The 14,611-nt window shown below is 48.6% G+C and overlaps 1 protein-coding gene and 1 non-coding gene across 3 annotated transcripts in view; one reads left to right on the top strand and one right to left on the bottom strand.

Annotated features, from left to right (window-relative positions):
- LOC144113157 (monocarboxylate transporter 5-like) overlaps nt 1-14,611 on the bottom strand; it is a 57,202-nt gene that overhangs the window by 31,073 nt on the left and 11,518 nt on the right. The window lies entirely within an intron of this gene.
- On the top strand, nt 5,818-5,899 carry TRNAS-GCU (transfer RNA serine (anticodon GCU)). The gene has a single exon. It is a non-coding gene; the product is annotated as a tRNA-Ser (tRNA).

The following is a 14,611-nucleotide window of genomic DNA, read 5'->3' as shown; positions in this document are numbered from 1 at the left end:
GTTTTTATTCTTTAAAATTCGGGGGACATCTTCCAGCGTTTATCTCAAAACGCAGATTACGTTTCATTTTTCGGCGGATATTATTTCCTACACATTAATTGCTGTTTTTTCTTCGGTGATATAAGGATGTATTCCTGTGCGGCCAAAATTCACCGATAATTTATCTTGGCTTTTTTGTCAGTCTGAGCATTCGATTAACAGTAATTAACGCACAGATAGCCGTTAATTCTTTTCGAAGCACTTATATACCTCTGCTTTCAGAAGAAAATTTTGTTGCCAATAAAAATGAAAGCAAATTATGAAACCGTAAGAAAAACCGCAAGTCGAAGCTGATTTCTCAAAGATGGGCTGCCATGTTATCGCTGAGACGAGAGGGCAGGGCATCGCATGGACTGCCGGGTGACGACACCGATGGAACTGCCGCTTAACCGTCGCGGTAACCTGAACATGACCCTCTTTCCTAGCGCTTATACATGGTCTACAGTGCTGTAATATGCAGGGGAGAAACCGGCTTGGCCAAGTAACTGTTCTAACCGAGTGATGAGAGTGAACAGCGCTACGCTAGCAGACGACGTTTGGCGATGAGATGAAGCCTCCCAGTCTGCAGAGGTTCCTAAGGTAATGGAGCCGTACTTCAAAGCGCACAACTGCGCTACTTAATCCAAAGGCACCACCGTATCGGCACGCCCCTGGCTTCCGCATTTTCTTAATTTTCCCCTATGCCTGAGTCTAACTCCTACTAAGAGCCAGTTAGATGTGGAGTGCATGCCAAGGATACTGATCTTTTTCGGTCAAAACCGAATTTCGAAAATTGAATTCAGCGTACTTATATTATACACTCCGCGGTGTCTCAGTGGATAAGGCGCTTGTCTACTGAGCCGGAGTACCCGGGTGCGATCCCGACCTCGGCGGCCGCGCTTCGATGGAGGCGAAACGCTACGGCGCCCGTGTGCTGTGCGATGTCAGTGCACGTTAAATATCCCCAGGTGGTCGAAATTATTCCGGAGTCCTCCACAACGGCACTTTTCTCTTCCTTTCTTCTCTCACTCCCTCCTTTATCCCTTCTCTTACGGCGTGGTTCAGGTGTCCACCGAGATATGTGAGACAGTTACTGCGCTATTTACTTTCCTGAAAAACCAATTCTCATTTTTCATTTGCTTATATTGTTTTTTCGAGGAAAAAAAAAACGGAAAAGTCGAACCCTTACTTATAAGCACTGCTTTCGTTAAAAGAAATTTACATTTATTTCATCCAGCTGCCGCGGTGGCTCAGTGGTTATGGTCCGACCCGAAAGACGTGGGTTCCTAATTCCCGACGGCGGCGGTCGCATTTCGATGGAGGCGAAATGCTGCAGAGGCTCGTCTGCTGTGCGATGTCAGCGCAGGCAAAGAACCCCAGGTGTTCGAAATTGTCCGGAGCCATCTACTGTGGCGTCCCTCGTAGCCTTAGTCGCGTTGGGACGTTAAACTCCACAAAACCAAACCAAACCATCCATTTCATCCTTATTTTCTTGCTCCCCTGTGGATATATTCTTGACGGGGAAAACTCTATTTAGATGCCCAATGGCACGCTCGGAAGACAGTATAAGGTTGCAGGACACGAGGCGCTTTACACGAAGGATTAACACTGCCGTGCGCAAGAAATCACAGGGTACAAAAACAGAGCAAATAAAACAATCCTAAAGACCTAAGCATGTAGCTATCTAATAGGCAACCGTCGCAAAGAATATACGACTGAGGCCGAATGAAACTCCACAAATTAACACTATCACAACAGCTGTGTAAAGAACTTTGGTCTTACGAAGTGTACAGTTGATAATCTTTCACAAAAACAGGTGCTTCTCAGAGGGCTTAAAGCAAGATGGATTTCGCGTTTACACTTCTTCGGATTAAATATTATATGCTTCTTTACTAGTCACAGGTTCGAAAACTGCAGACACGCAGTGTACCGCAACAACTTCAGCGCGTTAGAACATTTTTATTCATATTACGGACAGCATTCACTGATGGTGTTGAAGGCGCCGGATGACAGGCAAAAGGAACGCAGAGTGTCAAAACCGTGTGCGCGTTCTACTCCGCTGATATGACCGGTGCGCAAAACAGGTTGTGCAGAGGGTCGGCTCGCGACTGCAAGCTGTATCTTTTAAAGATATTTTTTTTCTGTCATCATTCGTTCCTCTCATAATTCATTCAAGTCGCGGTCACCCACACCTCTAGCATGCTTTATATTGGGGCGTAAATTATGCGAAGTTTTTTCTCTAAGATACAGTCAAGCAGTCAGTGGCTGCACGTAGCTTTTAGTTCGTTTTTTTTTTCTTTGCGCGTGATGCCCACATGTTTCAGTCTGTACGCATGGTTGCCGGAAAAACATCGCAGGCGTTATCAACTTATTTTCTGCCCTACTCACGTAATCGTATCTTCCGCACGATGTGCTCCATCTCTTAATACGAAGAATTCTTGCTTCTGTTTTTGTTTAATTCACTGCATTGCACTTCGATTACGGCAAAAGAACAGCTTGCGAAGAAAGCCAGTTTGCCTCATTTCGGAATCTCCACGATATCGACAATCAATAAGGAGCGGACTTAAGCACTTTCTCTCCCCCCCCCCCCCCCCCCCCCCCCTTAGAAAAGAACGCTAACGCTTTCTTACGGGCGCCTCTCGAAGACTTAGACAGGCTATACCTTCGTTAGCCTCCGACAGAGGATGCTTGTTGTTGCTAGCTTTGTGTCGCTAAATAGACAAAATCCAGTCGTTGCCCTGGATTCCATTCTACGGCGTTTGGATCGGTTTATCGGGATGAATTTTGTCAAAAATCGCCACCAGTTTTCTAATAAGCCGCATATGTCTGTAGTCGGAGCCGGCGGCCCGTTAGCTATAATGAAATGGAAGTGACTAACGAGGAAGAACTGCTCGCATAATATTGCGGATAAAACATGCCTGGTGGTGCCGGGCAAGGAAGGCTCCGTGGTGACCTTATTTCGCATCCGCGTTCATTTCTACTAAATCGGGTCACCGCTACTAGTTGTGCTGAACTCACGCTTCAATTATTGTGACAGGGAGTATTATTGTGACGGAGTATTGTGTGAAGAACGTATAAGACCAACGTTTTTCCTCTGCCACTCTTTGATCTCGTGTTACGCTTATTTGACTGATATTCTTGTTCCAGAGTCAGATGAAGACTCACCATTCAGCTTGGTTGAAGTGCTAAAGCTTTGGGTCGCAGGTCACATTGTTACCGGGGCAAGATTTAAGCGTTAACACTCCGAGACTTTCATACGCCGCACAGGTTTGATCACTACAACAGCAAGCGTCATTCAGTCAAGCGTCACTCGAGCGAAGAAATGTTTGAGCCATGTTCCAACGTTTTTTCCACCGCATATCGATCAGCCTCCACAAACTTAAATCCGGGATATAGACAGATCGACATTCTTTACACGCAAGGGAAGCGCGTACAAGCCAAGGATTCTTGAACGTCGATTTTAATCGTGAGGCAACTGTGGGATATTGTAAGACATTGTTATGGAAATACTGAAGGTAATGGTCCATTCTCCCGATGCGTACCAAACTCTTTATTTTAAAATTTGTCCATTGCTCGCATCGAGTAGTGAAGACTGGAACAGAAAAGAAATGGGGAACGTTTTTGACGATAGCAAGCACGTTAATAGCAAAAAAAAAAATGCAAGTCTGCTGAGGGGAAATCTGCAGATATATTGATTGTCGCAGTGGAATCCTACAATATATGAAAAAAAAATGCGTTCATAAACAATATTTCCCGTTGAAACAATTCCCTTGTCCAGAATTTCTGGGTATGATGGGGTACAATGGGTAACGGGCCAGGCGTCAGCCGCATGCCTTAGATGTGATAATAGATGCTGATGCAAGGATCTATTGTGGCACCTGATGGGGGTTGAGCACATCCAACTTATCTTTGATTGGAGTATCCTTCCCTGGTGCTCTCTGAGGCCGCTGATTCATCAATTTGTTCCGCACATTTTCTTATCTTTTGTTCGGCATCGAAACCTTGTATTTTTTTAATTACTCCTTCCCAGAAATCCTGTCACTGGGAAGCCACGATATCGATTTGCGCGTTATCTTCGCCCGTCATTGTTATCTGCTACTCGGTACACCATCATTGTTCTCGAAGGGAGAGTTATTATCGATGCTTGCATTTGGACGTTTCATATGGAAGTTTTTCGACGGGCGCGTACGCATCTGAGCTTATATGCACATTAGAAATAAAAATTGAAGACATGACAGTCCGATTCGTATTAGGCAAATTATAAGCGGCAACTTAGCACCACAGAAAGTGAAGGCAGACTCAAGTAGCAGGAACCCTCACAGTCGCAGAAGCAGTCTGAGGTTAAAACTTATGCTACGAAAAGGAAAATGGTCGGGGTAACGTTAAGCGACAGGAAGACGGCTGAGTGGGTCAGGGGGAAAAATACGTAAGTTAATAATATTCTAGCTAAAGTCAAGAAGGAGAAATGAGTATGGGTAGGGCCAGTCATGCGGAGAGCAGACGACCGGTGGTCGTTAAGGGTAACGGAGCGGATTCAGAAGGAAGGTAAACGTAGCATGCAGGAGGCGACAGAAAGGTAACTGAGTGGGTGAGATGAGGAAGATTGTAGGAATATGACGGTCTCGGAGAGTGCAAGACAGGGCTAAGTGGATATCAGCGGGAGAAAGCCTTTGCTGTGCACTTGACGTTACGTGGCTGACGGTGGTCGTCAAAACTGCCTTTCGGACGACTGAGTTAGAGCCGTGATACACTGAAATGATTTTAAGGCGGCAGGTCGGAGATTTTCGCCCGACGGTGCGCACACGATGCCCGGCTTCGAAAGAAACGCCCGCCGCCTCCGCCGACCTGGACGAGTGACTTAATAATAATAATAATAATTGGTTTTTTGGGGAAAGAAAATGGCGCACTATCTGTCTCATATATCGTTGGACACCTGAACCACGCCGTATGGGAAGGGATAAGGGAGGGAGCGAAAGAAGAAAGGAAGAAAGAGGTGCCGTAGTGGAGCGCTCCGGAATAATTTCGACCGCCTGGGGATCTTTAACGTGCACTGACATCGCACAGCACACGGGCGCCTTAGCGTTTTGCCTCCATAAAAACGCAGCCGCCGCGGTCGGGTTCGAACCCGGGAACTCCGGATCAGTAGTCGAGCGCCCTAACCACTGAGCCACCGCGGCGGGTGAGCGACTTCCGGTGAGACCGGAAGCGGCGCAGAAAGCCCATTCTTCTGGTTTGACTGCTCGCGCCTGCGGTCGCCTACGTGGCTGCACTGATGGCTGCCATGGCTGGCGAGCGACGCAATGATGTGGGCTCGGAAATGTGATTATCGTGGAAATAAACGCTACATATAAAGCATGAAATGTCGCTTTTTTCCGAGAACACGACTAACCTTGGATCGCAATGCCTGTGCTTCCTACCTGAAGCGAAAGGTGCCGATGAAAAAAAAAAAAACACTCCGCTAGTATCCGCGGCTCAGAGAGCGCCCCAAGGTACGCGACTTCATGCATTCTAGCATGCAAATCTCTCTCTCTCTCTCTCTCTCTCTCTCTATATATATATATATATATATATATATATATATATATATATATATATATATATATATATATATATATATATATATATATATATATATATATATATATATATATCCGGTTTCAAGTTATCCGCAATATCCGGTTTCAAGTTACGACATATGCCTTAAAACACCCTCGTTCCGTCGGACAAGGTGGCCGAGTTTTCTTCGCGTGGATTGGTTTGTAAATGGCGTGGTAAATTCGGCAACAAAGAAAAAAGAAAGACTAGGTGGCCGAGTGGTTAAGGCGATGGACTGCTAATCCATTGGGCTCTGCCCGCGTGGGTTCGAATCCCATCCTCGTCGAAATTTCTTTTTAATTTTATATGATTGACAGGTGCAGCGGACACTTTCTGAGGACGCACAAATCCTGTCCACAACGATGAGCCTATAAAGGCTTTCGCCTTAAAATTAGTACAATGGCGTCGAAGTGAACATTTTCGTGATTTTTACAGAGGGGTCAGCGTCGCTGCTTTCACAGACCTCCTCGGTCAGTGGTATTTGCCACTTGTCGACCAGAGTTTCTTTCGCGTCGAGGAATACGCGGCGCAGCCCGCCGCTTCTTCGCTCCGTGTGCCTCCAGATGGGCGTTGCGCCGCTGCAATACTTTCTGCCGCGCGAACTTCGTCGAAAAAGGCGTCTCGTGTACCTCGACCTTTACGCAGCCAGGAGCGCAAAAACATGCAATGTCGGTGTGAAGTGGGAGCACGATATGTGTGCAGACACGTTAAAAGGGGATTGCACACAGTTGTGGCAACAAAGGGCACTTTTTGGTGACTTGGATATCCTAGAGAGATACACTAGCTGTATGTGTGCGGCGAGCCTCCTTTCATTTCGAAGTGCCCGAATTTTCAACACTCTGTGCGTCATTACAACCGGGAACCGAATTTGGTAAGGACTGCCTCCCCGATTCATTTTTTGTCCCCTCTGTTACCAGTAGATACGACCTGTGACGTCACACCTGATATGAAGCCAAGCAAGTTCAGTCGCTGGACCCGGTATCGGAGTGTGGAGGCAAGCGTTCTGAAAATATGAACAATAAATGATAAAAAATGCTCACGAATGGTTTCGTTCTCCACTATTACAATATTAGGACTATAAAGTATAAACTGCGATGCCGCGAAGGAGAATCATAAAACTTTTCCGCACATATTATTTTAATGGCGAGACTGCGCAATACACATGACTTGTCACCTTCCTACGGCGCTGCGTAAAACGCATGGTGCGGGGACAACTAATGGATTGCCTCCTTTTTCGGGGGCGCTCGTGCGAAAGGTGCAGTTCTCGCCGTGGACGTTGCTAAAGCTGACATCGCTCAACTACGGCGCCAAAAGGCTGCTGTTTTAGACCGCCTCATTCGCCACCGCTGTCTGAACCAATTAATTGAACACAGGACGCACGTGCCAGATTCAGGAAATCTCTCGCGTATAAGCTGACCTTCATACCTCTCCACTGCCAGCGCGTACAAGATAAAAACGACAGCAACGTGAAGAGAAGGAGCAAACAATGACGGACGAGCAGCTGGTATAGAAGAAAATGCGGGCCGTAAACACGAGACGGGCCATGGCCATCACAGCTCCCGGACCCCTAATCCGCACGCAGGGCTGCTGTATGTGCTACATAAAAGCAAGCAAAGGCTATATAATCCCTCAGCAGCGCGGCATTTCTTTACCAGAGAGCCCCGCATAGCCACCGCTGAGATGGCCTCCTTAAAGTCATCATAATCGTCATTAGCCGGGATGATATGCGTCCACTGAAGGACGCATGTCTCTCCCATCGATCTCTAATTAGGGCTAATTGGAGATCCAGTCCCAGCCATCCCATCCCATATAATCTCATCTTCCACCTGTCCGGCTCTCTGCCGGTTCCGGCTGCCTCCCTTTGAACCCGTTCTTTTCCCTCCAGCAACCGTAGGTTGTCTGCTGCCGCACTGCATGCTCCGGCCGAGCATTTTCCCCTCGTGGTTTCCGCTACGACTTTATTCCCCAATTCACGTCGGTCCTTACCTGTCCCTCGGCGTCATCCCCATCGTTTTATTTTTCCCCCACCATTCGGCACGCTATCCTCAATTTAATTTCAGGCCGTTTTGTAAGTCCCCAGGTTTCGGCCCCACAGGTGAGTATAGTGACCTGATACAAATCTAATATACTTGCCTTAAAGATATCGATAAGCTGGTGCTCATAACATCGCAGTGCCAGCCAAATGCGATGCAACTCATTATGTGGCTTTTCGGTCACTGCTTTGCCCAGGTACATATACACCTCATACTCACTACACATCGTAAAATGAGGTCCGCAGTTTTCGTCATTTTAATTTTTAGGCCTACCTTTGAACTTTGCATGTGCAGGTCCACAGTGCTAAGCGTTCACATAAGCGTTCACATAAGAGTTCTGTGCAGCTCATCTTAACAGCACATTTTGAGCCCCTGCTGGTGCTGGAGAGGATCAGAGTTGGAAAAACAGCGCACCTTTAGACACGGACAAAGGCAGATATAACGACACATCGCTGTGTCGTTATATCTGCCTCTGTCCGTGTCTAAAGGTGCGCTGTTTTTCCAAATATGAGCTACCAACTAGCCCGTTTGACCACCCTTGCGAGGATCAGAGACAGGCCTCGAACCATTACGCGCTCCAGTGCATCGAGATTGAATAGAGAATGCATATTAATATACATTCAACGTAAACGCCAGTACACAAATACAACAAAAATGACGATATGAACATATTAACAAATTATCACGTTCTCGTCACAGCGTCACGAAACAAAATGCCGGAAAAGTGCACCTCACTCGAAGTTGTTTTTTTGGGGGGGGGGGGGGGGGGGGGTGGGGGGGGGCAGGGGGGGGGGGGGGACTAAATTCGATGGACAGTGACAACTAAAGACAAGCTTTGTCTGGAGTGGTAGGGGGCGGGACTCGCTGGTTATGTGGGACTCCCTGGTGATGTGGAACTCACTGATTAGCATAGCATGTCGCCAACAAGCCATGCACGATAATGCATGCAACGCGGGGCTGCGCGACAAGAGAAATTACACATGCACATTATGGACAGCATCACAAAGGGAGCCGAGCCAGCTCGTTATTGCAGCATCAAACCAGAGGGTGTATGTCCAACATGCTCAAAGACCGCTTATGCGATAAACAGCCCGAACCGCACAGGGTCACAGCGAACGGCCCTTTCATGAGCTATGACTGCGTAATTCGCTTAGGATGACGGACCAGCCCGAAGCCCACGAAGACACCAATAATTGGAAGCCCCACAAAGGGCTCTTGCTCAAGCCCCTAATTGCTAAAGGCACTGCGGCGCATTCAGTGCATCCAATAACGACGTTACACATCAAGTATAATTCATCAGGGGCGTCCTTGCGCCTGATTAATGCGTCAAAACTGCAGCGGCGCGCATCCTCGAACGGCAGTGTACTCATAGTCGCTCGGCGTCAATAAAAAGCAAATGACGCAGCGGGGATGGCCTCGAAGCATATACGGTCCTCCGTCACAAACGCGTATAGTGACGGGTGTGCAACCGCAGGATCGCGCAGAATAGAACGACTCCTTTTGGCGGCGGCGCGATGCGATTAAAGAAGGCTTTCGACTCTGCAGGCTGCAACCGCCACGCTCCTTGCGCGGCATATCAGGAGTCTCGCATTTTACTTCTTTTCTGCGTTACTGCTAAGCGGCACACTCAGGAAGCTCTCGGGCATGTTTTCCGGGAGACAGGACCCACATGGCCCCAGCGTATCGTCTGTCCGTGGCTCACTCTCCGGTTACATGTCCGAATAAAACGGGCCGTTGAGTTGGATGACCGCGGCGTCAGTGAGGATAAGGCGTGAGCAGTGAAGACAGCGAAACGTGAATCTGCGGTCCCTCACCTGTCCCGCGCACCGTACACAGCCTCATTTTTCATGTTCGCGGCGGGATCTAGACCTCCCAGTAAACGCCTGTGACGGGTGTAGATGTTTTCCGTGTCGTTAAAAATGATTGAGTGCAGGGTTGTAGTCGAGCACCGCTTCCGCAGCTTTCAGAACATGATTCATGAGGCTTGTTCCCGTACCCTTTCCTGAAGCCAGAGCAGGCGGCGTCCAGAATGTATAACGCGGCTCACTGCTCGTTAGCATTCCGCCAAGCACTGAACTTGGTGGGCGCAAAAGCAAACGAAAACGACCGGGCCGGAAGGAAGATAAAACTAATCGCGTATAATCAACACCTTCTTTTCACCACTTGTGGTTCGTAGAAAATTAATGATGGAACTTATTGATAGCCTCGCGTGACAAGCTCAAACGAACAGCGTTCAGACGAGCTGAATCCATCTGGAGAGAGCGTGACCGGAGGCGCGCCAGTTATGGTCACGGACACAATAATATAGACCGCGCTTCAGCGAGCGCATTACCTAGCGAAAATTAATGGGATTTGAATGTTTATAAAAGTAAATGCCGCTTGCGCTCTGACGCATAAAAGCAGCAAACTTTCTACTTTCCGTTACGCAACGGAAAGGAGGGCCTCACCACCGATGTATGGTCCATATATTACTCTGTACGCGACAGTATGTGCAACGCAAAGTTCAGCGTAACATTATTGGGCGTATTTCGTTTAAGTACGCATGGACAAATGCGCAACCAATGTTTACAGCCTGTAAGATTTGTACCGTCTTTTTTCCCTAGCTTCCTCTATTTGCGGCCCAATACTTTAATGTCAAACGGGAAATCGCTTGACAATAAGATGAAGGGCTGATTTCGTACATTTCCGAATTATGTGTTAAAAATGCAAAACTGTTGAGCGCAGCCGCAGCAGGGTATTCCGCCTTATTAACAGCAGCCCCTCTCCCATATTTTCTTTGCTGATTTTCCCCGAACCAAGTAACAACGGGTCTCATGAGGGTTTAATCCCCGCGTTGTGATAAAAAAAACCTTAAGGATACCTGGCTCGCAGTTCCATGGGAAATTCCCATTACAGCATTTCACCTCTGTTCCTTGTAATAAAACTGCACGGCATGGGGCTGGAGACGCCCATTACTGCTTTATAACGCGTGCAAGTCGCCAACACGTGCGGCCCTTTAATGACTCGGGGGAGTTACTGTTTGACGCACGAGGGAGTTTCCGAGGGGGTTTCCGAGCCATACCGGCTCGTGCGGCTGACTTTGTCCTGGGTATCCGCGATTCACACGCCGCTATGAGAGTTCGTCTCTCTGCAGCTCTGTCCGCGCGTTTTTAAGAGCGTTTGCTCTTACTACTTTCATTCGTCAAGGACGCGTCTGTCTGCAATGAACGTCAAATTGATCAAAACAGTTACCACGTGATTACACTATATCACATAGCAACAGTGTGAGCGTAGCGCCTCAATTGATACCGATACTTTCGATCCGTTATATATGTGCCAGTATAGCAGCCATCGAAGTGGACCCCCTCCCCACCTCCAGGACCACCATTTGCATAAAATTTGAAGGCTACCCGTTTGACGCAGAATGTTCGAAATGGTGTCAAATGACTTTGCATGTTCCTGAGGATAAAACTGCTAATTGAAATGAAGCCCAAAATATATGCGGGATTCGCACCGACGACCTTTCCGCCCCCAACCGTTCATTCCGAGGACCTTCAGACAGCCATTACGGCTGAACCATTTGTCGCAGCGGGTTCCGGGCGGTGTCAAACAATTCGTGGCGTTGTGATGCACACGGTTATAAAATTCATTAACTGATATAACGAGGAAATGTACCGGATGTAGCGAAGGTGGCTTTAAATCGCAATAGTAAGCGCAAAATCCATGAGATAGATGGCGCTGATTGTCTCTTAGAAATAGGGTGCCTCGATGGCGGAGGCGAGCGGGCATCCAGGCCCTCTACTTAGAAAGGAAACATCCGCGGATGTTTGGATTTAGTCTTCTACAGGTTTGCTGAGCACACCGATGTAAACACTTGAAGCTCCCGCAGCCAACGCTCTCAAGTCGAACACTGAGTCAGTGTTGGCGGATTTTTTTGTTTGTTTGTTTTGGCACACCCCGCGAGAACTCTTAGTAGTGTCCCGAAGAAAGCGCTTTCCCGGTAACATGCTTGGAGTTAAAAGCGGAACAAATCAGTATATGTTCACTACACTGAGAAAGTATCAGGCGGTTGCTTTGTTATTTGACGGTGGCAGGCATTGGTCCTTGATGCTGGTCCCCTATGCGCCTTTGACGTTTTGGTACCTGAAGGAAACTGCCGCATGTGCTCATCACCGGCACATTATACGGCTACGCGCCCGCCTTTCACTCGGAGTGTCATGTTTGCTGTTGATTTGCTGTTGATGTTTGCTGTTGAGTAAAGTGCCATTTCTTCGTGGAGGTAGCCTGGAAGTCGCAAGCGTGGCCAGTACTGTTACCAGGGGGTCTTGGCGTCCATTAAAATGCCTTCAGCAACACCCACGGCTGGAGCCAGTATATATGGCTTTTGACACGTGTGAGGTTTAGAGTCACACTGCTGCTGCTGTGTGTGTGTTATTTTACTGACACACAATATTGCCTGCGTAGACCGGTGTGTTTACTGCTTCAGACAAAAGGCAATGCGTCTCATTTGAATGTCACTTTCAGCGCAGGAGATGCGCATGCCATGTTTCGGGCCGAAGAAATATACATGGACTGGCCCCTTTTTTTATCCTAGTTACGTGAGCGCTCAGCGCCTACTACCGGCATCAGATGAGACGCGGCCATTTCGCGCGCTCATAAACGTAGACAAACCTTGGCGCAGCATTGCGTCTGCGCATTTAAGCTCACTGACGTTTAACGCTGAATGTCTCGATGCCGCCTCGATAGCGTGCGACGCCAGAAAGGTTTACTGGCGTTTGATCTCAGTGCACCGCTTATTTATCAGAATGTGCAATCAGGAGAAAAATTTCAGCCCCAGCAAACAAGAAAAGACAACTGATTTCTTGACGCAGTTTATGCATGAAGGCTGCAATTCAAGAGTGAAATTTGCATTCTCAAGTTCCTCCGCAGCACTTTGAGTTTGCCTTTCGTGCAGGTCCCGCATTCCGCAACTTTTATTCCCCATAATATGCGTCTCCTTTCAACACTCTACTTGCTTAAAAAAATGGTTCAATAAAGAATAATAGTTTGTTTTTTGTGCCCTGCTAATAGGTGGAAAACGCCCATACCATCGCCAGTGCGCAAAAGTGTAGTGACATTCGACGGTGACCGGATTCCACTAGTTTCTTCCCGCTTGACAGCAGGATGTCCTCCCTTGCAAACGACTGGCGTCTCGCAACAAGACGGAGAGCGAACAAAAGGAAAATGGCTGGCCCCTGGGCCCGTGTCCAGACAAGGAAAGCGCAAGACCGGATGCGGCAGCGGCAGTCCCACGCCGCTCGAGGCAGACTCACAGTAGTTGTAAACCAGTCTGAGAGATCGTCGTAGCTATAGCAGATGTAGCTTGCTTTTATTTACCCTCTCATTTACTGCGCAAACGCCCCAACCCTTTGCATGCGTCTGCCTTTTCGGTGTCTGCCCCGCGCAGACGATTTTTTGCCTTTCTGCTCGTTTCTCTCGACAGGCGGCGAACGCGTCGAGGGTTTTAACGATGCGCAAACTACGTGCGTAATGGCGCCCCGCAGAGCGTACTTGGCTGCTTCTCCGCGACAAGAGAGGATCCCGAGTTCGAAGCCTCAAAAACTGGCGCTTAAAAAGCAACGCTAAAACTTCCGGCGGCTGCCGCGAGACGCTTCGCCGCGTGTTAAAATGAAGCTCAACAGTTCGCTTAATGACGTTAAATTCTCCGAGGAAGGTCCATCACCGAACGCACTTTTAAAACACGCGCCAGCAAATATTCGCCGCTTATATCTTGTACCTAGCCAATATGTTCCGATTCGATCAAGTTCCGCGATAGTCTGCCCGATTTTTTTACTTCTTACATACGCAGGCGGAAGTTGAAGCGAATTGGGCTCTGGGGTGCCTAATTTAATTGATTGAAGAGAAAACTTGTGGTAACACCACCACCGCTGGATACCGTGGTTTGTCATTTGCACGGGCACCGGCTAGCGGAGAGACGTTGTCACGTTGCACCTTTTGCTTTGTCATTTACTGGCTCGGCGTCAGCCATCCGCGGGAATGTAGCTCAGCTAATTTATGCAGGTAGAAAATGCGCAAACTAAAAACACAGGCTGAAATTGTAACCGGCTGGCTCCACTGAATCGCATGCACACCCTCTCTTTATGCGTTCACTCGGAAATCCGCACGGCCAATATCTCCTGCGCCGGAGTTTGCATAAAGAGCTGCTACCGAGAATGAAAGAACACAATTAGCGGGAACTATGGACTAAACGACGCCGTTTAGGAAAATGTGTACCATGGCTAATCACGCGTGACCGCCAGAGAAACCGCCGAGTTTAACTACGTCCACGACTAGAGCAAACTTGCACAATACGAGAAGCGTGTTCTCGGGAGGAAGTAAAAAAAAAAGCGCATTAACTGGGTCAGTCCGCGTGCGCCTTCTTCGCGGTTAATACTCTCTATAGGTAGCGGGCTTCATTCAACGTATAGAAGTCGGCTCGGAAATTGCGCCGCCTACATATATCTGGCCTAGCAATAAAGCTGGAGCGTCAGTTTGTCCTGGCCCAGACGTCAATTACCGGTTGTCAGGCGGGGCGGCGGCGGCGGCACGTGGGAAGGGGGGAATAGGAGGCGACGCGCTCCAAGCCTTTTCCGAACCTGCGCCCCTCCCCTTCCGTCGAGGGGCAATCAACGCGAGGGCAGAGAATGTGCGGAGATCACCCCACGTTGTCGATCCCGGTAGCGGTAGGCAAAGCAAATAGCGGTCTCCCGCAGTACAAACAGCGCGCGGCGCGGAAAGGCTGCGCGTTCCAGCGCTTCCTCTGCGCCGTTGAAGGTCACGGCCACGACGACGCTCGTCTTTCGAGCGTGTGCGCGCTTCCAGAGAGAGAGGGGGGGGGGGGACCAAACTGAAGTGGAGCGCCGCGGTAATGCGTTCCCGCTCAATTCTCGCGCCATCTGGCGGAAATTAGGACCTGCGCGGTGGCGTTCGTGCGACAATGCATCATA

Source organism: Amblyomma americanum, chromosome 1, assembly GCF_052857255.1.
Source record: "Amblyomma americanum isolate KBUSLIRL-KWMA chromosome 1, ASM5285725v1, whole genome shotgun sequence".
In the NCBI taxonomy this organism is placed as follows: Eukaryota; Metazoa; Arthropoda; class Arachnida; order Ixodida; family Ixodidae; genus Amblyomma; species Amblyomma americanum.
The sequence above is the reverse complement of the archived record's forward strand: the minus strand, read 5'-3'. Positions and strand labels throughout refer to the sequence as shown.